General features: G+C 51.9%; 1 protein-coding gene across 4 annotated transcripts in view; it reads left to right on the forward strand.

Moving 5' to 3' along the window:
* MATR3 (matrin 3) overlaps positions 1–27,359 on the forward strand; it is a 225,390-nt gene that overhangs the window by 98,569 nt on the left and 99,462 nt on the right. The gene's annotated exons all lie outside the window — the stretch shown is intronic.

Here is a 27,359-nt window from a genome sequence, read left to right on the forward strand (position 1 = left end):
GAATAAAAGCCTCAATTTGTTTTGACAATGGATTTTCTGCACTTTCTCCCATTTTAAAAAAAAACAAAAAAAAAAAAAAACTTCTCCAACTCATTACGAACTCCGCAGCACCTTAATGGTATTACTGACAACTTCTCAGCACATTAAACCCACACTGATGCCAGTGTGGGATTTAATGACCAATGCACTCAGAGGGCATCTGAAAAAACGACATAACTTGTGTCCTGGCTGAGTGGCTGCTCGCCAGCTACCACCACCAGACTTGTTTCTGGACCCCTGGGTCGAGAGCCTGCTGACATGAGGCAAATTGGACTTGTCAGGTACTTTATTCCTTTCTCCAACTTTTTTATTTTAAACATAGCTGGTATGTGGGTTGAAGATGTAGAACTTGATGGGGATTGCACATAGGCAGATTTGGAGGGGGGGTGAAGCAGAGCTGGGAGGTTCAAGAAGAACCTCACATTCTGTCTGGAGGTTATCAATACGATCAAGTACCGCCTCGCCTGGCGTTGGACTACATATATTTTGCTTCTTTTTTGCTTTTTTGCTTGGAATTTCCCTTGATACTCGCTCTGTAGTTTTACGCTTTCCCATCCCTGCTACAACCAATTCTACAGATGACAGAAGAGCCCTGAATAGTAGCAAAGAAAAGTGTTCGAGGCATGTGGGCTGCTGAATTCATATCTGTGCATAGATCGCCGCCTAGTGTTGGGTCCGGATGATTGCACATTGTTGTCCTGGAAGAGTCTTCGAAGTATCACAAGATAGGTGGCTCCTCCCCTGGATTACAGTGCGCATGGGCATCCTCTCCATCCTCAGATTGTTTTTTTCCGCCATTGGGTTCGGATGTGCTTATCTTAGCTCAAGTTAGGAAGACTTTATTTCAGGACAAAAGCCTTGAGGTATCGTCTGTATTGTTTGCGCTCGGTATCGATAAATTGTTATACTTGTTCTCGGACTTATTCACCCTTCTCGGACCGGTCCGAGCATCGATCGACGTTCGAGGATGGAATCGAGGACTCCCTTCAAGAGATGTCCTCTATGTCATGCGAAATATCCACACATCGATAAACATTTGTTACACACCGGATGGACATCACCTGATCATGATGAGTCCAGGTGTATGGCCTGCGCCCGGTTCCGGTCAAAGAAGACACTTCGGAATCGATGGGCGGCTAGATTGGAGGCCAAACAATCGGCGCCTAACCCGGTTAACATATTCAGCACCGAGGATGAAGAAGTCGAGAGCGTCGAAGAGAGACTCGAGCCATGCTTCGGAGCATGAATCCCAATATGACGACGATGATGAGGTGATCTTCGAGGACGAAGACGTCGTCGACTAGGTAGGAGACAATGAGGCCCTTGGGGCCGAGGAAGATAGCTCAGGCGAGGAGCAAGGCCAATCCGTCGATGCGGAGGCCGAGGGAGATAGTCTTGATAAGGCTCTGGTCGAGGGATCGCCTGCGGGCCTTACCCAAGATCGGTCGGATCGTTCTACAGCCCCGCCAGAAGGCCCGGCTTCGAACATTTCAAAAGAGCCAGAAATATCAAAAAAGGCTGGAGTCGATTCCGTGAAATCGAAACCAAAACCTGCACCGGTCAAATCGAAACCGAAAGTGCAACTGGTTCAGGTCGGATCGAAGCCTTCCACTCCGACACAGACGGACGTCGGAGCCGACCGAAGAAAGGACTTCGGTACCGAGAAACCAAAAAAGGACTTCGGCACCGACAAACACAAGAAGGCCCTCTGTCCCGAGAAGACGCAACGGCCTATAGCACCGAAGGTTGGGGCACCAACGACCAAGGTCAAGGTGGTCGATCCGACTACATCAAAACCGAAGAGTGCTGAGACTGCGAAAACATCGGATCAACAGGGCGTCGATCCCAAACTTCGGATCGAAAACCCGAAGGCTGGAAAGAAACCGGAGACCGCGTCGAGGCCTGTCTCCAAAGAGCCTATCTGTTCCAAAGCACCGTCTGCATTCACGTTGCAACAGGTGTCGGAGTCCCTGAAGCTCATCAGGGAACGGGCCACTCTCGAACCGAAAACGGGTCCCGAATCGCACAAGGTCGCCAAGGCTCACTCGGCGCCGGCACCGATCAAGTTTGGAATGCCGCCACCACCAGGGGCACCGAAGATGTTCGAACTTAGGAAGAGTATCGAACAACCAAGAACAGTGTCCACGGAAAGAACCGATGTCGAAGACTCACAGGACCAGTTTATCGACACCGACACTGGTAGGCTGTTCCGCAAGCGGAGAATTGTTCCAGAAAAGGCTTTGGACTCATACAAGATTCCACTAAATAGGAAAATGGCGTCCGGTTCGACACCAGTGCTTGTAGAACCTTACCACACCTATGATCAGGAACCACCATCCTTTTCTCCCACACACTCGGAGGCGGATGCAGGAGAGGGCTATATTGAGGATGATACCACTTATCCTGTGGATAATGACGCTGATGCACAACAGCAAGACCAAGATCAAGCATGGGGAGAACCTAATGACCCAGGAGACCCTCAAAATGCTCCTGACACTCATCTTTATAATTTCAAACCATCTCCCACTGAAGATACTGCTGCTTTTAACGCCCTCATTGAAAGGGCGGCTGCTAATCACAGAGTGGAACTTAATTCTGACTCTGTGGAAGAGGATTTCTTGGTGGACACGTTCTCCACATCAGAAAGAACGGTCAAGACTCTACCAATGTTAAAAGGGGTTCTGTAGTAGGGGATCTCTGTGTATAGTCATAATCTATGAATAATCCCCGCCCATGTGCGGGGACCCCGGAGCAATCAAAAATATCTCTTAAGCTGTCCCGCATTTGCAAACCTGCAAAGACACCTAAGAGACAGACAAAATAAAACAGCCTAATTACAACACGGCTGCACTGGCCAGCACTTCCTCTGAAGTGAAAACAACAGCCAAAATAAGGTTTAAATGTCATTTTTATTCACATTTGACATGTTCCTTTATTATCACACACTCCCTTCACCAAAATCCCTTTAAACAATAGAGAGGAAGGGGTGGACAGACAAGCCCTATAGGCTGTCATTATGTGTCTGCTAAAGGGATACCGTGCCTTTAAGAAACTCTCCAGAGACCCCCGGTATCCCAGGATGCACAGCCAACACAAGTTACTTTCAGTTCTTTTTTCCGGCTCCTGCTAGCAGGACCCTGGAGCTTGAGCTCTACCCTTTTGGGTGGTTTACTTGATTTAAATTGGATTTTTTGGATAAATAGTGTTTTCATTCGACGTCTAGAGCCTTTGTCTACTACTGCCTGCAATCTGGAGCAGTTTTGGCCCACTCTTAGCATGGCTTTGTTCGATAACTGCCCTGAGTGTGGGAGGAAAAAGGCTAAGACGGACCCACATGATGTGTGTATCCTCTGCTTGTCGCCCCCTTTTTCTAAGAGGACCCTGAGGGACAGGGAGAAGATTCGCCTTCAGGGACAGGAGCGGCAGAGGACCGGTGGTACTTCGGGGCATGGAGGGTCTCATTCCCCCTCCTCCGCCCATGCTTCAGCCCCTGGAGGGACCTCCGGGCAGAGCAGGGAGCAGAAGCGGCACCTACCGGCTGGTAGGTCGCGTTCGACGTCGAAGGCGACGACGTCGACGGCGAGAGAAGGCACCGGTATGTTCTCCGTCGATCCAGGGCTCTGGGTCGCAGCAGCCTCGGCGTTCGACGTCGAGGGAGGGGCCAGCGGGACCCGGGACCGGGTCGCCGTCGCAGGTGTCACGGTCGACGTCAACACATCGACGTCGTACCGAGCCCCATGGACTTCACTCGCCACCTTCGCCGTCGACCCACGGCTCGACGCTGACTGAGTCGACGCCGAGATCCCGGCGCCCGCCGTCGAGGCACCAGCAGTCGCCGTCGAGGCACCAGCAGTCGCCGTCGAGGCACCAGCAGTCGCCGTCGAGGCACCAGCAGTCGCCGTCGAGGCACCAGCAGTCGCCGTCGAGGCACCAGCAGTCGCCGTCGAGGCACCAGCAGTCGCCGTCGAGGCACCAGCGGTCGCCGTCGAGGCACCAGCGGTCGCCGTCGAGGCACCAGCGGTCGCCGTCGAGGCACCAGCGGTCGCCGTCGAGGCACCAGCGGTCGCCGTCGAGGCACCAGCGGTCGCCGTCGAGGCACCAGCGGTCGCCGTCGAGGCACCAGCGGTCGCCGTCGAGGCACCAGCGGTCGCCGTCGAGGCACCAGCGGTCGCCGTCGAGGCACCAGCGGTCGCCGTCGAGGCACCAGCGGTCGCCGTCGAGGCACCAGCGGTCGCCGTCGAGGCACCAGCGGTCGCCGTCGAGGCACCAGCGGTCGACACCGCGGCGACGGAGGTCGAGGCGTGGTTCGACGTCGAGAGGACGCTCGACTGCGAGACAGCGTTCGACGTCACAGACATCGGGGAACACGTCCTCCGTGATTACGATCTCCAGTCGGGGATCGGGGAGACGCGGACGTTCCCCGTCGGTGGCTTCCACGCGGGACAGGCCCGCCAAGAAGAGGAGAGTGGCCGCGAGCCCGGACAGTTCTGGTGGGGGCTCGCCTGCTAGGAGTGATGGGGCTTCGGAACATCTGTCCCCGCTGCGTACCCAGCAGCCGCCTCTGCCTCCTGTGCCCGACCTTCCACCGGCGCCGCCACCGGTGCCTGCCCTTCCTCCCCCTCCCCCTCCTCCTCCTCCTCTTCCTCCACCCCCTCCTCCGCTGCCTCTGCCCGTGCCTCAGCTGCCTACATCGCCGCCACAGCCACCTCCTCCGCCCCCGAGGGTTCCTCACAGGCAGAGATCTCGCCCTCGCAGGCGATCACGGAGTAGGCGCAGATCGTCCACTCGCTCTGGACATGGACGACGGAGGTATCGGTCTCGTTCCAGAGGCTCGAGGGGCACGTACTCTTCTGGAGCTGGCCGGTTTTCGCCCTCACTGTCGGAGACGCCTCCTACCCGCGTCTCGCCGGTGGATGACATCGCCACGTTCCAGGAGGTGCTGATGAGATGGGCTGCGAAGTTGGGGATATCAGTCACTACCCCTATCCCCACTACTTCTGTGATCTTTGAGACTTTGCATAAGACTCATCTGTCGCGCCCCCTCCTCCCGTTGGTCCCGGGGTTGGAGGAACCTGCAATGGAGGTGTTATTGACGCCGGCCGTGGTGAAACCGGCGCCCTCGAGTCTGCTAAAAAAGTACAGGGCTCCTGACTCGGACCCGGCGTTCCTCCGAGTGGATCCTCCACCGGATTCTGTTATCGTGGCGGTGGCTCGTAAGCAGCACTCTACGAGGCCTTCATCCACGGCTCCTCCGGATAAGGAGAGTCGCAAAATGGACTCCTTGGGGAGGAGGATGTGCTCCACTTCGGCCACCACGATGAAGGCCGCTAGCGCCTCCGCTCTGTTGGGGCGCTATGACAGGTCTCTTTGGGACTCCCTGCAACAGTTCGCTGCCTCCCTGCCTAGAGACAAGAGGGAGGACTTTCAGGAGGTGCTGAACGAGGGCATGATGGTCTCTAATCAGATCATCAGTGCGGCGGGGGATGTGTCGCTGCTGGCGGCCCATGGGTACTGCCACGGCATACACATGAGGAGGCATTCCTGGCTGCGGCTGACCCCGCTCAAGCCTGAAGCGCAGCAGAAGATCGCCAATTTACCATTCTCTGGCACGACGCTGTTCGGGTCACATGCGGATGACGAGATGGCCCGCATGAAGGCTGAAGCGGAAACTCTGAAGGCGGTGGGGCTGGAGAGGCCCAAGGAGCAGAGGAGGTCCTTCCGATCCTCGGGCAGGCGCTACGCCAAGCAGAGAGGCCAAGGGCGTCAGTCGGGCCACCAACAGCCCCAGCAGCAGCACCCGAGGCTGTCCTTTCAGAAGCGCCAGAGGGGCAGAGGCCAGCATCAGTCCTCGGCGGGGAACAAAGGCCCGGCCGGGTCGAAGCCCTGAAAAGCTACTTCCCCCTCATCCATTACCCGCTCCGGTGGGGGGGAAGTATTCAACACTACCTGGCAGAGTGGAGGACAATAACGCAGGACAAGTGGGTGCTGAATATTGTTTGCAATGGGTACTGTCTTTGTTTCACCAGCCCGCCCCCACAGATTCCACCCGTGCGCTCCTCCTACATGGTAAGGGAGCTCCAGCGGGAGGCAGACGTTCTGTTAAAAAAGAGGGCGATAGAAGCGGTTCCTTTGCAGCAAAAAGGAAGAGGTCTCTACTCACAGTTCTTTCTCGTAAGAAAAAAGGACAAGAACGAGTTCAGGCCTATTCTAGATCTGCGTCAGGCCAACAAGTGGATCCGCAGAGAAAAGTTCCGTATGTTGTCCCTCCATCAGATTTACCCTCAGTTGCATCGAGGAGACTGGCTGTGCGCCATAGATCTGCAGGACGCTTACTTTCATGTGCCGATCGCACCAAAGCATCGCAAGTTCCTGCGGTTTCTGGTAGGCAACAACCATTACCAGTATTCAGTACTCCCGTTTGGCCTGTAGTCTGCACCACGGACGTTCTCCAAGTGCATGGCGGTGGTCGCGGCACACCTGCGGAAGACCAAGGTGTTTGTGTATCCTTACCTGGACGATTGGTTGATCAAAGCGTCCACTTACCAGGAAGCCCAGTGCCATTTCAACAGGACAGCTGCCTTGCTGCATCGCCTGGGCCTGCACATCAACATGTCGAAGTCAGTGACGATCCCTGTGCAGTGTCTCCAGTACTTGGGGGCCTCAGTCAATACCTTGACCGCAAGCGTGTGTCCTTCGGAGGAGAGACGCTTATCGATCCGTGGGAAGGCGCGGCATCTCATCTCAGCCCGCTCTCCTACGGTGAGGACGGTGTCTTCCTTACTGGGGTCGATGGCTTCTTGCATCTTTCTCACCCCCAATGCACGTCTGCATATGAGGCCCCTACAGGAATGTCTGGAGGATCAATGGGACCAGAGGCGGGGGCGTTGGGAGGACAAGTTGCAGCTGTCTCAACACGCTCGGCAGTCTCTGACTTGGTGGTGTGCCCCAGAGAATGTCTGCAAGGGGACTCCTTTTCACAAGGATATTCCGGTCCAGACCATAGTGACCGGTGCGTCTCTCCAGGGCTGGGGAGCGCATTCGGGCCCTCTTCAGATTCAGGGGATATGGTCACAGATGGAGACGACTTACCATATCAACTTTTTGGAACTCAGAGCGGTACACTTGGCCTTGAAGGCGTTCCATCCCTCATTCAGGACGAACTCCCTGCTGGTTCAGACGGACAATACTACGACCATGTATTACCTCAACAAGCAGGGGGGCTCACGTTCACGCACCCTGTCCCGGGAGGCACAGGCGATCTGGAACTGGCTGGTGGCCAGGAACCTGACTATCACGGCGACCCATCTGCCGGGAGTGCAGAACGCCCAAGCAGACGCGCTCAGCAGGCTCGTTCAAGAGAACCACGAGAGGGTGCTAAACGACGACGTGCTAAGAGACGTCTTCGCAGAGTGGGGCACTCCGGATATAGATCTGTTCGCTACGGCAGAAAACAGCAAATGCCGCGACTTCGCGTCCAGGTACTACCAACCAGGGACGCTGGGGAATGCCCTATGGATCAGCTGGTCCAACAACTTTCTCTACGCCTTTCCACCCATTCCCCTGATCCCGGCGGTGCTGATCAAGCTGTCACAATCCAGAGCCAGAATGATCCTGATTGCTCCGGAGTGGCCGAGGCAATGGTGGTTCACCGACCTTATTCACCGGTCTGTTCGGCCGCACCGACGCCTGCCGTGTCGGCCGGACCTTCTCACGAAGTTCGGAGGACAGATGGTTCACCCCAATCTCTCGTCCTTGAGTTTGGCAGCATGGCTCCTGAGCTAGTACAGTATGGACACTTGAACCTACCTCAGGACTGTATGGAAATCTTGAAGGAGGCGAAGAGACCGTCTACGAGGACTTCATACGCCTATAAGTGGAAGAGATTCTGCTTATGGTGCAAGGCAAAGGACTTTGACCCTACATCCTGTAAAGAAGATGTTATTTTGCCTTATCTGCTGCAGTTAGCTCAGTCTGGGCTTAATTTTCAGTCTATTAAGGTTCATCTCGCAGCTCTGACTGCGTATAGGAAGGGCCCGTCTCAAACCTCATTTTTTCAAATCCCTGTGATTAAGGATTTTTTGGAGGGTTTGCGTAAGGTGTTCCCCCTGTTAGAAGACCTTCTCCACCATGGGAATTGAATGTGGTGTTATCTAGATTGATGAGGGAGCCTTTTGAGCCTATCCATAAGGCTTCGTTGCAGCATTTGTCCTGGAAGGCTGCCTTCCTTGTGGCCATTACATCGGCCAGGAGGGTGAGTGAGATTCAGGCTCTGTGTTGTCAAGAGCCGTATACTGTATTCCATGCGTCTAAAGTAGTGATGCGTACCCATCCTAAATTTTTGCCTAAGGTAATCTCAGATTTCCATGTGAATCAGATGATAACTTTGCCTACGTTTTTTCAGCATCCTTCCTCTCCGGCGGAGAGGTCTCTGCATTCACTTGATGTACGTAGGGTGTTGAAATTCTACCTGGATAAGACAAAAGATATCCGCAGGTCGGATCAACTGTTTGTTAATTATGGTTCGGTAAGAACTGGTTTAGCTACCTCAAAGCAGTCCATTTCCAGATGGATTGTTTCCTGTATCCAGCTTTGTTACCAAAGAGCTAATAAAACATTGGGGGGTAAGCCTACGGCACATTCGACGAGAGGCGAGGCGGCTACTACCGCTTTGCTTAGGAATGTTCCCATTGCGGACATTTGTAAGGCTGCCACCTGGAAGTCAGTCCATACGTTTACAAAGCATTACTGCCTGGATTCTGATGCTAGGGCAGATGCGCAGGTTGGACAGGCTTCGTTGAGGAATTTGTTTGCACAGTGATTTGTTGGTGGTTGGACTTACTCCACCGCTTCTTGTTGGTTGGGATGGGCTTGCCATTCTTTTCATAGATTATGACTATACACAGAGATCCCCTACTACAGAAGGAGTAGTTTCTTACCTGTAACTCCAGTTCTGTAGTAGGGGTATCTGTTATAGTCCTAAGCGACCCTCCCTCCTCCCCGGTGGAGTAACCTGACAGTATCAGGCCTGTAATTATACACCTTCAAAAAGAACTGAAAGTAACTTGTGTTGGCTGTGCATCCTGGGATACCGGGGGTCTCTGGAGAGTTTCTTAAAGGCACGGTATCCCTTTAGCAGACACATAATGACAGCCTATAGGGCTTGTCTGTCCACCCCTTCCTCTCTATTGTTTAAAGGGATTTTGGTGAAGGGAGTGTGTGATAATAAAGGAACATGTCAAATGTGAATAAAAATGACATTTCAACTTTATTTTGGCTGTTGTGTTCACTTCAGAGGAAGTGCTGGCCAGTGCAGCCTTGGTGTGATTAGGCTGTATTATTTTGTCTGTCTCTTAGGTGTCTTTGCAGGTTTGCAAATGCGGGACAGCTTAAGAGATATTTTTGATTGCTCCGGGGTCCCCGCACATGGGCGGGGATTATTCATAGATTATGACTATAACAGAGATACCCCTACTACAGAACTGGAGTTACAGGTAAGAAACTACTCATTAAACATGCTAAGGACATCTTTAAGGAGACAACCAGGGCACGGGTGTTGAACCCGAGAATAGAGAAGAAATACAAGCCAGCCCCAGGAGACCCAATGTACATTAAGGGTCAATTGCCGTTGGACTCCATGGTAGTTTCTAATGCTCGCAAGAGAGCTAACTCGCAGACTACAGGTGATGCTCCTCCTCCAGACAAGGAGTCCAAAGTGCTAGAAACATCAGGCAAAAGGATAGCAGCAGAAGCAGCAAACATCTGGCGCATTGCCAACACTCAGGCACTCCTGGCCCGATACGACAGGTCACACTACGATACCCTAGAGACACTGCTGGAACACCTACCAGATGAATACAAAGATGGAGCGGAGCTCCTCATCAGAGGGGCAACTCATTACAAATGCGCACTAGATGCAGCTGACACTGCAGCGAGGGCAATCAACACTAGTGTGATGTTGAGGAGGCACGCATGGCTGAGAATATAAGGTTTCAAACCTGAGATTCAAAATAATATCTTGAATCAACCAGTCAACCCAGACTTTTTATTTGGCCCAGAGGTTGACGCTACACTGGAAAATATTAAAAAGGACACTGACACTGCGAAATCTATGGGGGCTTTACAGTCGCAGCAGTTTTGGAGTGGCTCCTTTCGTCGCCCCGGGAATAGAGGAGCAGCTAGAGGTCAGGGGTCCCAGCAGCAGTACAGTAAAGGAGGTACCCAGAGTACCTATAATAAAAACAATAGGGGTGGATATCGTGGATCCAGCACCAAAGGCAGAGGACGAGGACACAACAACACCAGGTCCTCCGCCAATAACAAACAGTGACGTCTTGTCACTGCCCCCCGCCCACATAACACCGGTCGGGGGGAGACTCCAACAGTTCCTGCCAGTCTGGAGATCCATCACCACAGACAGGTGGGTCAGAGAAATAGTCCAGTACGGATATTGTCTGGAATTAATATCCAATCCACCCAACATACCACCAAGACACCGTCCTATGTCCGCAGAGCACTTGACATTATTGCAGCAAGAAGTACTAAGTATGCTGAAGAAAGGAGCCATAGAGCTCGTGCCTGTGGAACAGCGAGGATCAGGGGTGTACTCTCTGTACTTAATCTCAAAAAAGGACTGGTGTCTCCGACCTATACTGGACCTCAGACCTCTCAACCAATACATTCTTTCTGATGGATACATCTGCCAGTGGATTCCTCACCTTGTGAATATCCCCTGCGCCAGCATTCCACAGAACTTTTCTTCCCCAGCATTCCACGTCGACGTGGGCGACGTCGCAATGCATCGGCTCCGCACGCGACTCCGTACGACGTCATCGGAGCCATAAGAAGCCCACTTCGGCGTGATGACGTCAGTTCCCTTTTTTCCGCGCCGTCGACGCGCAACGGTTTTTTCCCAGTGCTCTCTAGATACTTTGTAGTCTAGTGGTATATTTTTGTTAAAATCGGTATGTCTTCGACGAGGAAGTCGGGCTTTAAGCCCTGTAGGGAGTGCGGAGGCCTGATGTCCATGACGGATCCGCATCAGAACTGTTTATGGTGTCTTTCCTCTGATCATGACGTGGATGAGTGCGGATGCTGTAGGAGCATGAATCCTAAAGCGCTGAAGGAGAGGAAGACCAAACTCTTCATGAAGAAGATCGGTGAGGAGAAGAGAGGGAGAAAAAAGGAGAAGTCCAGGCGAGATTCTTCGACCTCGAGGTCGTCGAAGTCGAAGCACCACAAGAAGAGGAAGCATTCTTCTCGGCGTCGGTCCTCGAAGTCTAAGAGGTCGAGGTCGGCTTCGCCCCGTCGACGTCAGAGCAAGGTCTTGTCTCCTTCGCCTTCTTCTGATAAGTCTCCGAAGTCTCCCTCGCCGAAGCGGACTCCAGCTCGTTCCCCGACGCCATCACCGGCGCCGTCCAAGGCTTCGACTCCGGGTCGGGTGGAATCTGATGTGCATTTGGATGAGCAGGAGCAGGAAGAGTCTGTTCCGGTGCCTGGTGACTCCGCGGCTCCGGTGGATGATTCTGAGGAGCAGACGCCGGTGACTCCACAGGAGGATACAGGGGCGGTTCCTTATCCCCAATTCCCGGCTCCAGGTACGGATCCTTCGGGATTTCTGAATGCCATGTATGGCATTTTTCAGAAGGCATCTTTCCCATCCGGAGCACCAACAGGTCCCGTGGGTCCGATGGCGTTTTCACTGGGAGTGCCGCAGCAATACGCTCAGGCTCCTTTTCTGCCCTTTATGCCGATGGCTCCTTCTTGGCAGTTTCCGGCGCCGGTTGGGAATCCGGTTCGACCTCGGATGGACCGTCAATCTTCGGAGTTTTCTTCGACGCCGAGGCCGTCTCCATCGGCGCCGCATCCGGCGCCGCCGACTCCACCTGTGGCGCCTCCGACGCCGGTGCCTTTGGCTCCACCGACGGCGTGTACGGCGTCAACGACGCCGGCTCCCCGGATCCGATCGAGGCGGGAGGCCCAAAGGGTTTTGGAGGAAGAAAGATATCTGGCTGATGTGGAAGAAGGTGAAGTCGACTCTTCTTCGGATGAGTTTGAAGGAATAGAGGTAGCAAGTGGTTTGGATACCACCCCGGAGTGGGAGCATGCTTCTGCAAGGTCTTCTCCACCACAGGAATTGGCGCCCTACCACGTTGTGATCAAGAAGGCCGCGGAGTTGTTAGATCTGCAGCTGCCCTCTGTGGAGTACAAGTCCAACCTACTTACAGAGGTGTTGCACTCTCCGACGTCAGCTTCGGAGCCTTTGTTACCTTTCAATGAGGCTCTCTTGGAACCAGTGTTGGAGGTGTGGAAGAAGCCTCTATCAGCACCGGCGGTTTGCAGACAGGTGGCAAGGAGGTACAGGGTTGCGCCAGGCGACCCGGATTTTTTATCCACGCATCCTTCTCCGGAGAGCCTAGTGGTGCAGGCTTCATGTTCTAAACAAGCTTCGGGTGCTTTTCCCCAATCTCCTGCTGATAGGGAGTCAAAGAAAGTTGATCAGGCGGCCAAAAAGACATTCTCCTCAGGAGGTATGGCGTTTAAGTCATCAAATGCCACATGCTTGCTTGGGCGTTATGTTCATGCCCTGATGGACTCTATAAAAACTTTGGCCCCTAAGTTACCTGAGGGGGATAAGTCGTCCTTCTTGGAGGTTGTGGCGGACACTCAGGCAGCTGCCAGACAGGTGATCCAGTCTGGGCTGGATACGACGGACTCGGTGGCGAGGATTATGGGGTCGTCCATTGCTGCAAGGAGACAGGCTTGGCTCCGCTCCTCAGGTTTTTCTGCAGATGTCCAGGCCACGCTGGTGGATCTGCCCTTTAAAAGTTGTTTGGGAAGAAGGCAGATTCTGCCCTTCAACGTTTTAAGGACAGTAGGTTGACGGCGAAGTCCTTGGGTCTGCAGGCTCCTGCTAAGAGTTCAACTTACCGTAAGGCTAGGGGATTCGGAAGATCATCCTTTCGCTCCTTCCGACAGCCACAACAGCAGCAGCAACAGCAGCAGAATCCCCTCCATCGCTCCTATAGAGGGAAGCAAAGGGGTCGGAGAGGTTCTGGTCGCAACCCCTCTTCTTCCTCCTCCTCTGCTCCAAATGAGGCTTCAGGGAAGCAGCCCTAGATCCCCCATCCCGGATCATGTAAGACCTGTGGGTGGTCGGGTGTCCTACTTTCTACGGGGTTGGAAATCTGTTACAACCGACCTTTGGGTTTTGAACCTTGTAGAGACTGGGTACGCCCTTCCCTTTCGGGAGTTTCCTCCCCCTTACCCTCCTTGCCAAGGTTATTGCTCGGAGGACCACCTGCTTCTCCTGCAGAAAGAAGTTCTGGCCTTGTTTCAGAAGGGTGCAATAGAGGTGGTTCCGGAGCAGGAAAGGGGTCAGGGATGCTACTCCCGGTATTTCCTGATCCCCAAAAAGGACGGCAGATTGCGTCCGATTCTGGACCTCAGAATCTTGCATTTTTACCTGAAACAGGAGAAGTTCAAGATGCTGACCCTTGCGCAGGTTCTTCAAGCGTTGCAGCAAGGAGACTGGATGGTGTCGCTCGACTTGCAGGACGCGTACTTTCATGTCCCAATCCTGAAGTCGCACAGGAAGTATCTCCGTTTTACGGTTGGGTCGCAACATTATCAGTTTGCGGTCCTCCCGTTTGGTCTTACTACCGCACCTCGAGTCTTCACAAAGGTGATGGCAGTGGTGGCTGCTCATCTCAGGAGGTCGGGGATTCCGGTTTTTCCCTACCTGGACGACTGGCTTCTGAGGGCAGAGTCCCCGGAGATGGTGCAGCGTCATCTGCAGGTGACAGCTCAGCTGTTGTTCGACTTGGGTTTTTCGATCAATGTGCCCAAATCTCACCTGGTGCCCTCTCAACGCAACCTGTTTATAGGGGCAGTACTGGACACTACTGTGTGTCGAGCATTCCCTCCTCCTCAAAGGATTCTCGACATTCAGGAAATGGTCCCTTTATTCCACAGTGGAGCGGTTGTTCCAGTTCTGAAGGTCCTTCGCCTGCTCGGTCTGTTCGCTTCCTGCATTCTGTTGGTCAACCATGCACGCTGGCATATGAGGGCGCTCCAGTGGTGCCTCCGCAAGCAGTGGTATCAGCACAACGGGGATCTCGGAGTCGATCAAGATCTCCGGAGAAGCTGCAGCGGATCTGTCTTGGTGGAGCGTGGAGGGCAATCTGTCTCGGGGAAAGCCCTTCCATCTACCTCCATCGGTGGCCACAGTGATAACGGATGCATCCACTTTAGGGTGGGGTGCGCATCTGGGGGATCTGGAGATCAAAGGACTTTGGTCTCCGGAGGAAAGGTTGCTTCACATCAACCTTCTGGAATTGCGGGCGATTCGTTTGGCGCTCAAGGCATTCCTTCCTTCCCTTCGCGGTCAGTCGATTCAAGTCCTGACAGACAACACGACCGCGATGTGGTATGTAAACAAACAGGGAGGAGTGGGGTCTCTTTGTCTCTGCAGAGAGGCCTTGCGTCTGTGATCCTGGGTTCAGGACCATCAGATTTGTCTGATGGCAAATCATCTGGCCGGGGTGCTGAACGTACGTGCGGACAGTCTCAGTCGGCAGTTCTCCGCCGATCACGAGTGGAGGCTCCATCCGGAGGTGGTTCGTCACGTCTTTCGAATGTGGGGGTCACCTCGGGTGGACCTGTTCGCCACCCGCGAGAACACGCACTGCCTGTCATTCTGCAGTCTCCAGTTTCCGATGCAGGGGGCGTTGGGGGACGCGTTTCAGTTGAGTTGGAGCTCACAACTCCTTTATGCGTTTCCTCCCATACCCTTGATTCCTCGGGTTCTGAGGAAGATTCGCCAAGACCGGGCCCAAGTTATTTTGGTCGCCCCGGATTGGCCAAGAAGGGTGTGGTATACAGATCTTCTCCACCTCTCCTCGTGCCCTCCGCTCCGTCTCCCTCTGAGGGCAGACCTCCTCTCGCAATCGGAGGGGCAGGTTCTACACCCCCACCTCCAGAGCTTACACCTTCATGCCTGGAGATTGAACGGGGCAACCTGAGTTCCTTCTCTCTCCCACCTGATGTGGTGGACGTTATTTTATCGGCCAGGCGACACTCCACCAAGTCCATTTACTCCTACAGGTGGTCCAAGTTTGTTAAATGGTGTGGAGAGAGATCCATTGACCCTTTAAAAGCGCATCTTTCCGAGGTGCTCCAGTTTGCCCTTTCCTTGGCTCAGCAGGGCTGTGCTGTGGCCACGGTTAAAGGCTATCTATCGGCCTTATCGGCATTTCTGTGCCTCCCAGATCAACCTTCGCTATTTAAATCTCCGGTTGTTCTGAGGTTCATCAAGGGCCTTACAAACATGTTTCCTCCCACTCCATTTGTAATGCCTCAGTGGGACCTTAATCTTGTCTTAACCTTTTTAATGGGGTCCCCATTTGAGCCTCTTCATAGTTGTCCTTTGAGGCTGTTGTCCTTTAAGGTGGTTTTTCTTGTAGCCATAACCTCGGCAAGGAGGGTGAGTGAGCTTCAAGCTCTTCGTTCCAAACCTCCTTTTCTTACCTTACATGCTGAAAGGATGGTTCTCAGGACCAGGGCTGCTTTCCTGCCAAAAGTTGTTACTCCTTTCCATTTGGGGCAGTCTATTACCCTCCCGGTTTTCTATCCACCCCCTCATCCTTCCAAAGAAGAGGAAAGACTCCATCGCCTTGACCCGAAGAGGGCTATGAGTTTTTATTTGGACAGGACCAAGGACTTTCGTATTGATGACCAGCTTTTAATTGGCTACATTGGTCGTTCTAAAGGTAAAGCGGTGCACAAGCGCACGCTGTCAAGATGGATAATACTGACCATCAAGATCTGCTACGCCCTGGCTGGTAAGACTCCTCCTGAGGGTATTCGTGCTCACTCTACTAGAGCTAAGTCTTCAACATCTGCTCTGGCCCGGGGTGTTCCTGTGGCAGATATTTGTAAGGCCGCGACTTGGGCCTCCCTCCATACTTTCGCAAAGCATTATTGCTTGGACTCTGAGATGAGGAGGGAGGGCCACTTCGCGCGCTCTGTCTTGCAAGACTTTCTGGTATAGGAAGGTGGACACCCTCCTCCGGGAGTGGGGACTGCTGTGGGAATCTATTCACAAGGTGAGGAATCCACTGGCAGATGTATCCATCAGAAGAACAAGTTACTTACCTTCGGTAACGCTTTTTCTGGTGGATACAGTATCTGCCTGTGGATTCCTCACTGACCCACCCGCCTCCCCGTTGTCCACCTTTGTATACCATGGAATAGGTCTTGTTTGAAATGTTTGTATATTCTTTTGTACATTTGTAGGAAATGCTTGTTTGATTAGCATTCCTTTGTTTTGTATGCTATGTATATGTATTGGTATTCTATATACTGTGTATACTTGGAGTTGTCGTTGGTTCACCTGTTCGCCTCGAAGGCACGGAAAAAATGGGTGGAACTGACGTCATCACGCCGACGTGGGCTTCTTATGGCTCCGATGACGTCGTACGGAGTCTCGTGCGGAGCCGATGCATTGTGACGTCGCCCACGTCGACGTGGAATGCTGGGGAAGAAAAGTTCCGTGGAATCCTGGCGCAGGGGATATTCACAAGGTGAGGAATCCACAGGCAGATACTGTATCCACCAGAAAAAGCGTTACCGAAGGTAAGTAACTTGTTCGTCGGAGCATTTTCATATGCTTACCCTCCAGCAGGTTCTGCCGTTACTCAGTCAGGGAGACTTCCTAGCAACACTAGATTTGAAGGATGCGTATTTCCACATACCCATACACCCATCACACAAACAATATCTCAGGTTCACTCTTCAGGATCAGCATTATCAGTTCAAAGTACTCCCTTTCGTCGTAACGACGGCGCCCAGAGTCTTTACCAAATGCCTAGCGACCGTGGCTGCACACTTAAAGAGACAGCACATTCACGTCTTCCCTTACCTGGACGACTGGCTTGTTCAGGCAAAGTCAGCCCAGCAGTGTGCCAGCCACATATCCCACACCATTCACCTTCTTCACAGTCTGGGATTCTCACTAAATTATCCAAAGTCACATCTTCAACCCGCCCACGTACGGCAGTACCTGGGCGCGACCATAGACACTCTGGCTGCCAAAGCTCAGCCAAATTTAGTGAGAATCAACAGCATGCAACTGCTGATAAAAAAAAGTTTAGACCTCAACACTCCCTTCCAGCGCGAGTGTTCATGCAGTTGATAGGCATGATGGCCTCCTGCATCTTCATAGTCCTGCACGCGAGACTACATATGCGCCCGCTTCAGGAGTGCTTGGCACGTCAATGGAATCAGACTCAAGGACAGTTGAAAGACCTAGTGTTGGTGAGCGGTCGGGCATACAACTCTCTGCATTGGTAGACTCCACACAACCTTTGCAAGGGCCGATCGTTCCAAGAGCCTGTTCCACAAATAATACTGACGGCGTACGCGTCTCTCCAGGGATGGGGAGCTCATGTACTCAATTACACAGTGCAGGGACTATGGACGACACAGCAACAGAAGATGCACATCAACCTTCTGGAACTGATGGCTATCTTCCTGGCAATGAAGGCATTCAAAGTACACTTGTGCAACAAAGTCGTGTTGATCCGGACGGACAACATGACCGCCATGTACTACATACAGAAGCAGGGAGGAACACACTCTCCACAGTTGTCTCATCTGGCTCAGAGCATGTGGAAGTGGGCCATTCAGAGGAACATGTTCCTCATGGCGGAACACCTCCCGGGCAAGGACAACCAGATAGCGGATCTGCTCAGCAGACACAGCCACCAAATGCACAAGTGGGAGCTACATCCATCAGTACTCCAACCGTACTTCCAGTAGTGGGGTCATCCAGAGATAGACCTATTCGCCACAAGGGAAAACGCAAAATGCCAAAGCTTTGCCGCCAGGTTTCCGCATCCACAGTCGCAGGGCAATGTGATATGGATGAACTGGTCAGGCAGATTTGCGTACGCTTTCCCCCAGCGCCATTAATACCGCTGGTGGCGCGCAAACTAAGGCAACACTCACTGACCCTTATCCTGGTTGCTCAACTCGGTCCCTGCCATCCTTCAGATGGGGGGGGGGTGACGGACTCTGCCAATCAGAGGCGTATGCTCCCTCCCACTGGAGTGTGGTATAATAAAGGGTGTACCCACACCAAGAATAGGAATTTGGTCCCGACCTTTATACTTGCCTGTAAAGCCCCTAAATTTAGTATTTAGGGCAGCCCTGAACCCTGCCTCCTCAGACAAGAATGGACAAGAGAAGGACCGAAAAAGCTGTGCTGAAACGAAGAGGAGGATGACGCCAACTGAGTTGGCCCTAGCTCTGCTCCAGCGAAATCCTGGTGTTTCCTGCAGCCCTAAGAACCCGAAGGACCTGCTCTGCATTCCAAGCCCAAGAATTTGTCTCCTTTGAGCACCGGATTGTCTCGCCCACAGACTCTGGCTCTGGCTAAAACCGTGAGGCTACATCACTCTGCACCCGACGCCCACTGCCTGAGTTCGAGTGGCCCAACACCACAAGGAGGTGTTTCACCGGCGATCCTGACCAGAGATCTGGTGAGCTGACCTGCCTCAAATCTCCAATCCACGCCTGCAGCCCCTTTCTGGAGGATCCCCCTGACCCAACCAGAGCTGGTGAGAAAACCTGACTCCTAAAGACGCCCCTGACCCCAACGTCCCATGGTCTTCGGTGGCCCAACCGATGGTGTCCCAGCATCCATAGGCATCCCAACTTACCTCTCCAACCGGTGTTCACCTCCAGAAGATCTTCATCCCCAAGCCTGCAGCCTTTGTTGCAACCAGAGAATCCCCATTGAAATCAATAGGGTACCCAATGCCAAAACAGCACTCTGCACCCAGCCGCCCCTGCACCGCTGCGGATGTACTTTGGGTACTAACCCAGATCCCCCTTTGCCCTGACCGAACACCAGGAGCTTAGCTCCCACAACCTTGTGGCCTGCTCGTGATGGATAACTTTGCGCCTCAGCACCCGGCCGCCCTAGTGCAGCTGAAAGTGTTTCAAGAGTGCATCCATGATTCTAGGGAAACACTTGTTCTAACCCCAGAATACCAACTTACCTGCAAATTGTTAACTTCATTTCCTTGTATAGGATTGTATGGACTGTTTTTCTTAAATTGTTCTAAAGTGTGGAGTTGCTTCGTATGTAATATTGAAAAACTGTAAATGTACTGAAAGTGAATTACCTTTTGTCTAGGAAATGTCTGTTATGTCTAGGCATATCACACTGATTAGCAAAAGTAATCTGAAAAGTAACGTACATAGTAATCTGTAAAGTAACTGAAAAAGTAATTCTGAACTGTTGATTTACCTGTAATTCAAACCACTACATTTGAACCTGCATTTAACTGTAAAACTGCATACAATTTTAAAAAACATTTATTTCACTTACCTGCACCAGTCTTGGCTCTAGAAATAAAATGACTAAATATTTTTTAGACCAACAAATTGGTCTGAGTTCGGTCTTTGAATGTGACATAATTTCTTACCTGAGTGTGTACAACAAATGCCACTACCGTCTGATAAGGCTTTACTGCTCGCCCACACTACCACAAATGGAGAGTAAGGTACTATCTATTGTTACCTCTGCCTACCTTTGGGGTTCCACTGGACTCTGCACACTATACCTCATTTTGGTATAGTATATACAGAGCCAACTTCCCTACAGCAACGACTTTAAAGAGTTAAATACCTCAGTTCATCTGTGACCCAGCCTCAGTCTGGGTCCTAAATCTAACTGAGCACTGCTCCTGATCAGGCCCTGCTTTCCTCAGCCTGATGATGATGATAATGTAAAAATAGTCTTCCCTTAACTTTAAAAGATAAATGTGACCCTGTGCTAATTAAAAAATGTATTCAAAGATGTGAGCTACTATAAAGGTGTCTGGGAGATACTGGTAGCTTACTATTGGCTGGTGGAAGACACCTGGATTAGAGCCCTGTACTTGAAATGAGGCTAGCATATTCTGTAGCTTTGATACTGGAGACTTGATTTGAGATTCCAGAATAGACACCTTTATTGAAGCAGATGTTGTAGTTCAACTGGAGCAATTCTTGGCACTGGCTGTAAGAAAGTGACTCTGTATATACTGTATCAACGTAAGGTACTGGGTGTACAGAATCCACAGTCCCCAGAGGTTTGGCAGAGGCTAAAGTTGGATATAACCTTACTCTTATGTGGTAGCTTGGTCGAGCAGTAAGGCAGTATCCGAGGACGGTGTAAAGCATTTGTTGTACACACTGTCAGGAAATGGTCTCACACACTCAAGAACTGAAATCTGGGCCAACGGTTTTGTATATGAAAATATATGGTTTTTATTTTAGAACCACAAATGGGTATCAAAATATACTTTCTCAGAATGAGATGCTTTAGTTAAATACTTTCAATAGGCAACAGACTTTTGAATGCAATACTTACAGTTGTTGCAATAGGCAACGCAATTATAACATTGAGCTCAATGGGAATTTCTAAGTAAATGCAATTAATTACTTTTTGGATTACTTTTCTAACCACAGGACTGGATCCTAGATTCAGTCCTGGGACATTTCCTGGAAACAGGTGAGTAAATACGTTTTGGTTACAGGTAAGATTTTTAAGGAATATTATTGTGTTCGAGGCATGTGGGCTGCTGAATTCATATCTGTGCATAGATCGCCGCCTAGTGTTGGGTCCGGATGTTTGCACGTTGTTGTCCTGGAAGAGTCTTCGAAGTATCACGAGATAGGTGACTCCTCCCCTGGACCACAGTGCACATGGGCATCCTCTCCATCCTTAGATTGTTTTTTTCCGCCATTGGGTTCGGATGTGCTTATCTTAGCTCAAGTTAGGAAAATTCAGTTTAAGGCCAAGGCCTTTAGTTTTCGTCGGTACTGTTCCCGTTCGGTATCTACTGCTTTCTTTACTAGTTTAGAACCTTCTTCCAGCCTTTCGGATCCGTTTGGTCCGAACATCGAACTTACATCGACGATGGAATCGAGGACTCCATTCAAACTGTGTCCTTTATGCCACGCAAAATACCCACACATCGACGTCCACCCGGTATGCAACAAATGTCTCTCACCGTATCACGATGAGTCGAAATGTATGGCCTGTGCCCGATTCCGGAGAGTCTTCTTCGATCGGAATCGACGGGCAGCGAGATTAGAAGCGCAACAATCTGCGCCTGCCCCGGCCAATATCTTCAGCACCGAGGACGCAGAGAGCGTGGAAGAAGTAAACTCCAGCCCCGCTTCCGAACACGATTCCCAATCGGAAGACGACGAAGTGCTTTTTCAAAGGGAAGAAGTCATCGACGAGGTAGGAGACTACGATGAGGCCTTTGGGGCCGAAGAAGATAGCTCTAGCGAGGAGCCAGGCCCACCCGTTGATGCGGAGGCCGTCAAAGTGCGTTATTCTAAGGCTCAGGTCGAGGGATCGCCTCCGGGCCTTACCCGAAATCAATCTCAAAGTTCTTCGGCCCCGCCTTCGGGCCCGGCCTCGAACATCCCGCACGAGCCATTATTAACAAAGACGACTGGATTCCCTTCAACGAAACCGAAACCAATCGTTGCACCAGTTCCACCAAAACCAAAGGTGAAACTGCCTGTAATCGGCTCGAAGGCCTCGAAGCCCTCCACTCCTTCGACGCCAGCCAAGGCCGTCGGCTCCGAACGCAGTAAAAGGGATTTCGGCGCCGAACTCACTGCAGCGGATATCGGTACCGGCCCGAAGAAAAAGGCCCTCTGTCCCCCAAAGCGCCTCGGCCTCTGGCACCAAAGCCGTCGCCCCGACCACCAAAGTCAAAATGGCCGCTCCATCTGAGTCCACGTCGAAGACGGCGGCACACGCCAAGTCGTCGACTCCAACGACCGTTGATACCTGTCTTCGGATCGATGACCCCATGGCTCCAAAGCAGTCGACGCCTACCTCCACAGTGCCGACCGGCTCCAAAGAACCTTCGGCGTTCTCAGTGCGACAAGTCGCGGCGTCGTTGCAACGCATCAGGGAATGGGCAGCACTCCGATCCACGTCCGGCCCCGACACGCACAAGGCTCCAAAACCACCCTCGGCGCCAACCAACATCACTTTTGGTTTGCCGCCGTCCACGGCGCCGAAGATGTTCGAGATCCGAACACATGTCCGCCAGACACAGTGCCCGTCTACTGGACATACAGATGCTGAGCCGTCACAGCCACAATTCATCAACGCCGACACTGGTAAACTGATGCTCCGCAAGCGGAAGATCACGCCAGAGAGGGTATTGGACTCCTACAGAATACCTCAAGCACAAATTGCCAGCGGGGTCGGAACCAGTTCTGTATGAACACTTACAAACCTCCTATCAGGATCCCCAGTCCTTTTCTCCTACGCCTTCAGAAACAGACGCAGTGGAGGACTACATGTGAGATGATACCACCTACCCTGGGGATGTCGACCCAGATCAGGCATGGGATGACCCTACAGACCAGGGTACCGCGCCAGATACCCAGGACACGCAGCTTTACAGCGCCAAAACATCTCCCACAGAGGACACTGCCGCCTTCAATGCCCTCATAGAACGAGCTGCTGCCAATCATGGAGTACAACTCCATTCTGACACTGTTGAAGAAGACTTCTTAGTGGACACTTTCGCCTCCTCCGAAAGAACTGTCAAAACTCTGCCCATGTTAAAAGGAGTTCTCAAACCTGCAAAGGACATTTTCAAAGAAACAACCAGGGCACGGTGCTAAACCCCAGGATTGAAAAAAAAAATACAAGCCTGCACCCGGAGACCCTATGTACATTAGAGGTCAGTTACCTCTGGACTCCATGGTGGTTGCTAACGCTCGCAAACGGGTGATGCTCCTCCCCCAGACAAGGAGTCCAAAGTGCTGGAGACCTCGGGCAAGAGGATTGCAGCGCAAGCAGCAAACATCTGGCGCATTGCCAATACACAGGCACCCCTGGCCCGTTATGATCGTTCACACTACGACACGCTGGAATCACTACTCCAGCATTTGCCAGATGTATACAAAGAGGCAGCGGAGCTACTCATCAGAGAGGGACAACTCCTTACCAATGCATCCATTAAGTGCGCCCTGGATGCTGCCGACACAGCAGCAAGGGCAATCGACACCAGCGTCATGTTACGACGACACGCATGGTTGAGAATCTCAGGATTCAAACCAGAGATTCAAAACAACATCCTAAATCAGCCAGTCAACCTTGACTACTTATTCGGCCCAGAAGTTGACACTACCCTCGGAAAAATTAAAAAAGACACTGACACTGCTAAATCAATGGGGGCTCTACAGACGCAGCAATTTCGTAGTGGCTCCTTTCGTCGCCCCGGGAATAGAGAAGCAGCTAGAGGCCAGGGGTCACAGCAGCAATACACTAAAGGGGGCACACAGAGTACCTACGATAAAACCAACAGAGGTGGATATCGTGGCTCCAGCACCAAGGGCAGGGGATGTGGTTACGGCAACACCATGTCCTCCCCCAAAAACAAACAGTGACGCCCTCTCCCTTCACCCCGACCACATAAGACCTGTCGGGGGGAGACTCCAGCGGTTCCTGTCCACGTGGAAAACCATCACCACAGACAGGTGGATCAGGGACATTCTCCAGCACGGTTACTGTCTCGAGTTAACCTCCACTCCGCCCAACATACCGCCAAAGCACCGTCCTATGTCTGTAGAGCACTTAGCATTATTGCAGCAGGAAGTGCTAAGTATGTTGCAAAAAGGTGCAATAGAGGTCGTGCCCGTCAATCAGCAGGGGACAGGGGTGTACTCTCTGTACTTCTTAATCCCGAAAAAGGACGGGTCGCTCAGATCTATACTAGACCCGAGACCCCTCAACCACTACATTCTGTCAGAGCATTGCCATATGCTCACCCTACAGCAGGTTCTCCCGCTGCTCAGCCAGGGAGACTTCCTAGCCACACTAGACCTCAAAGATGCGTACTTCCACATACCCATACACCCATCACACAGGAAATATCTCGGGTTCACTATTCAGGAACAGCACTATCAATTCAAGGTGCTCCCCTTCGGAGTGACAACAGCACCCAGGGTTTTCACCAAGTGCCTAGCTACAGTGGCTGCACATCTACGGAGACAACACATTCACGTCTACCCTTACCTGGACGACTGGCTTGTTCAAGCAAAGTCAGCCCAGCAATGCGCCAGCCACATGTCCCTCACCATTCACCTTCTTCACAGTCTGGGATTCTCACTAAATTACCCCAAATCACATCTCCAACCCGCACACGTACGACAGTACCTGGGCGCGACCATAAACACTCTGGCAGCCACAGCTCAGCCAAATTTGGTGAGGATCAACAGCATGCAACTGCTGATCTCAAAGTTCAAACCTCAACACTCCCTTCCTGCGCGAGTGTTCATGCAGTTGATGGGCATGATGGCCTCCTGCATTTTCATAGTCCCGCACGCGAGACTACATATGCGCCCGCTTCAGGAGTGCTTGGCACGTCAATGGAATCAGGCTCACGGGCAATTAAAAGACCTAGTGTTGGTGAGCGGTTGGGCATACAACTCTCTGCATTTGTGGAATCCACAAAACCTTTGCAAGGGCCGACCGTTCCAAGAGCCTGTTTCACAAATAATACGGACGGCGGACGCCTCTATCCAGGGATGGGTAGCTCATGTACTCAATTACACAGTGCAGGGACTATGGACGACACAGCAAAAGAAGATGCACATCAACCTTCTGGAACTGATGGCAATCTTCCTAGCCATGAAGGCATTCAAAGTACACTTGTACAACACAGTCGTGTTGATCCGGACGGACAACTTTACTGCCATGTACTACATACAGAAGCAGGGAGAAACACACACTCCACAGTTGTCTCATCTGGCTCAGAGCATGTGGAAGTGGGCCATTCTGAGGAACATATTCCTCATGGCGGAACACCTCCCCGGCAAGGACAACCAGATGGCGGATCTGCTCAGCAGACGCAGACACAGCCACCAGATGCACGAGTGGGAGTTACACCCATCAGTACTCCAACCGTACTTCCAACAGTGGGGTCATCCAGTGATAGATCTATTCGCCACAAACCACAACGCAAAATGCCGAAGCTTTGCCGCCAGGTTCCTGTGAGAAAGTGGCTCTGTATATAATGTTCCCTAATAGGTACAGGGTGTACAGAGTCCACAGTCCCCCAGAGGCTGATAGAGGTCAAAGTTAGGTATGACCTTACTCTCAAAAGTGGTAGCTTGGTCGAGCACTAAGGCAGTACCAGAGGACAGTGTAAAGCATTTATTGTACACACTCAGTCAGCAAATGGTTTCACACGCTCAATAACTGAACTCTAGGCCAATGGTTTATATATATAAAATATATGCTTGTTTTATTTTTAGAACCACAAAGGGGGTAAAAATATACATTCTCAGAATGAGAGGTTGAATATAAATACTTGTGTCTTGAGCAATAAATTGTTGTAAACAGTCACAGTTGGTTGCAATAAACAATCCTATTTCCTAAACATAACAATGCATTGAGCTCAATGGTAAATTCAGGTTATTTGTAATAAATTACTTTTCAGATTACTTTTGGAATTCCAGGTCTGGCTCCTAGATCCAGCCCTGGGTCAGTATTCAGAATCAAGTGATGAAAGTCGACTTAGCTAAATATTATTTAAAAATTACAGTTATTTCAAAAGTTAGCACTTAGAAAATATTTCAAAGAAAACATTCAATGGATCTCTATGGCAAGAAATTCAAATTGCAGGTAGAGTACTTTATCGTTACTTTAGTAATCCAGGACTGGGTACCTAGACCCAGGACTGGGGTCCTTATCAAAAACAGGTAAGTAATTTCGTTTGCAGAAATGGTACGATTTTTAAAAGAATATTTCAAATTTGCAAAAGTAGACACTTAGAAGAAATTTCATAGAAAAGCAGACAATGGTTTCCTATGGGAGAAAAATGAGTTAGAGGTAAGTATAGTTGTGAACACTTTTCAGGGTCAGGGCTGGGCACCAAGATCCAGCACTGGGAGCTCACCTAGGAGCAGGTGAGTACATTCGTTTTTGTCACTTGGCTGATTTTTGGTGAATTTTTGCAGTTTTGAAAAGTTCACACTTAGAAGATTTTTGAAGAAAAAGCCAGTCAATGTTACCCTATGAGGAAAATGAAGTTAGCGGTTTAAGGGTAAGTACTCGATTGGCAGAGTTGAAATTCCGGGCATAGACTCAGGGGTCCCCCAGTGTCAGGTAGGTACAGTTGGTTCACCCTCAGCGGTTTCAGGACGGCCGGGTGCAGAGAGTTAGGCCCAATGTTATCCTATGAGGGATAGGGGGGCCTTGGTTGGTGGCTGCTGTCTGGCAAGCCACGCGGCTGTGGGAGCTGGGCTCCTGGTCACTTACTCAGGGCAAGTGGGGAAGTAGGTTAGTGTAGAGAGTGCACTGCCAGGGCCACTCGGGCGGCTGGGTGCAGGGTGCTTTTGAGCCTTTGGGCGCTCAATGGAAATCAATAGGAATGTTCCGGTTTGGAAAAAGGCTGCAAGCTCGGGGACGAGGATGCTTCAGGTGCCACCACCACTTCGAGAGGTAAGTTGGATAGTTGTAGGTTAGGTGGGTACCCCGGGATTGGGCACAGGGGGCCGCAGGGCGCCGGGTGCAGGGGTGCCTTTTGATGTCGGAAATCTTACCCTCTTGTTGATCGCGGTTGGGGTGGCACTCTGTTCCGAGGCTGAAGGCTTCTTCCGGAATGTCGAGGGGGGTCCTTGGGTGCCGGACTCGGGGTCACAGTCGCCGTGGGGTCGTCTTCAGGGTCTTTGTCCACTCCGGCACTGGCCAGGCTTGGCTGGTGCAGAGTGTGTTGGGTCCGCGGTTCCGGGCTGCTGCCAGGGGTTAAAAATAGGGTTCTTGAGTAGAGCCTCTACTCATGGGAGTCCCAGGGGCTTAGAGCCAAAAGGTAGCCAGGTCCTCCGGGGTTGGTGAGGTTGCTGGCCACGAGAGATGCCGCGCTGGTGCAGGTTCGAGAGTCGACAGGCCGGTAGGGCTGGGGCCAAAGCAGTTGGTGTCTTCTCTTTTTAGCAGCTGCAGGGCAGGTCCTTGTTCTTCTTGCTATTCTTGTAGTTTTCTATCTGGAATCTGAGGAAGGAAGGTTCAGGGTGCCCCTAAATACTAGATTTGGGGGCGTTACAGGTAGGTGAAGGCCAGGGACCAATGGGTCCTTGCCCTGGGGTGGGTACACCCCCTATCCTGCCTCTCTCCTGTGGGAGGGGGGCAGTAGCCTAATCCTGATAAGGTAGGGCCTCCCATCTTCAAGATGGCGAGAGCCCGGAGATGTGCTTCACCTCTCCTTCCCCACCTGAGGGGTGGGGTGGGC

Source organism: Triturus cristatus, chromosome 7, assembly GCF_964204655.1.
Source record: "Triturus cristatus chromosome 7, aTriCri1.1, whole genome shotgun sequence".
Taxonomy (NCBI): domain Eukaryota; kingdom Metazoa; phylum Chordata; class Amphibia; order Caudata; family Salamandridae; genus Triturus; species Triturus cristatus.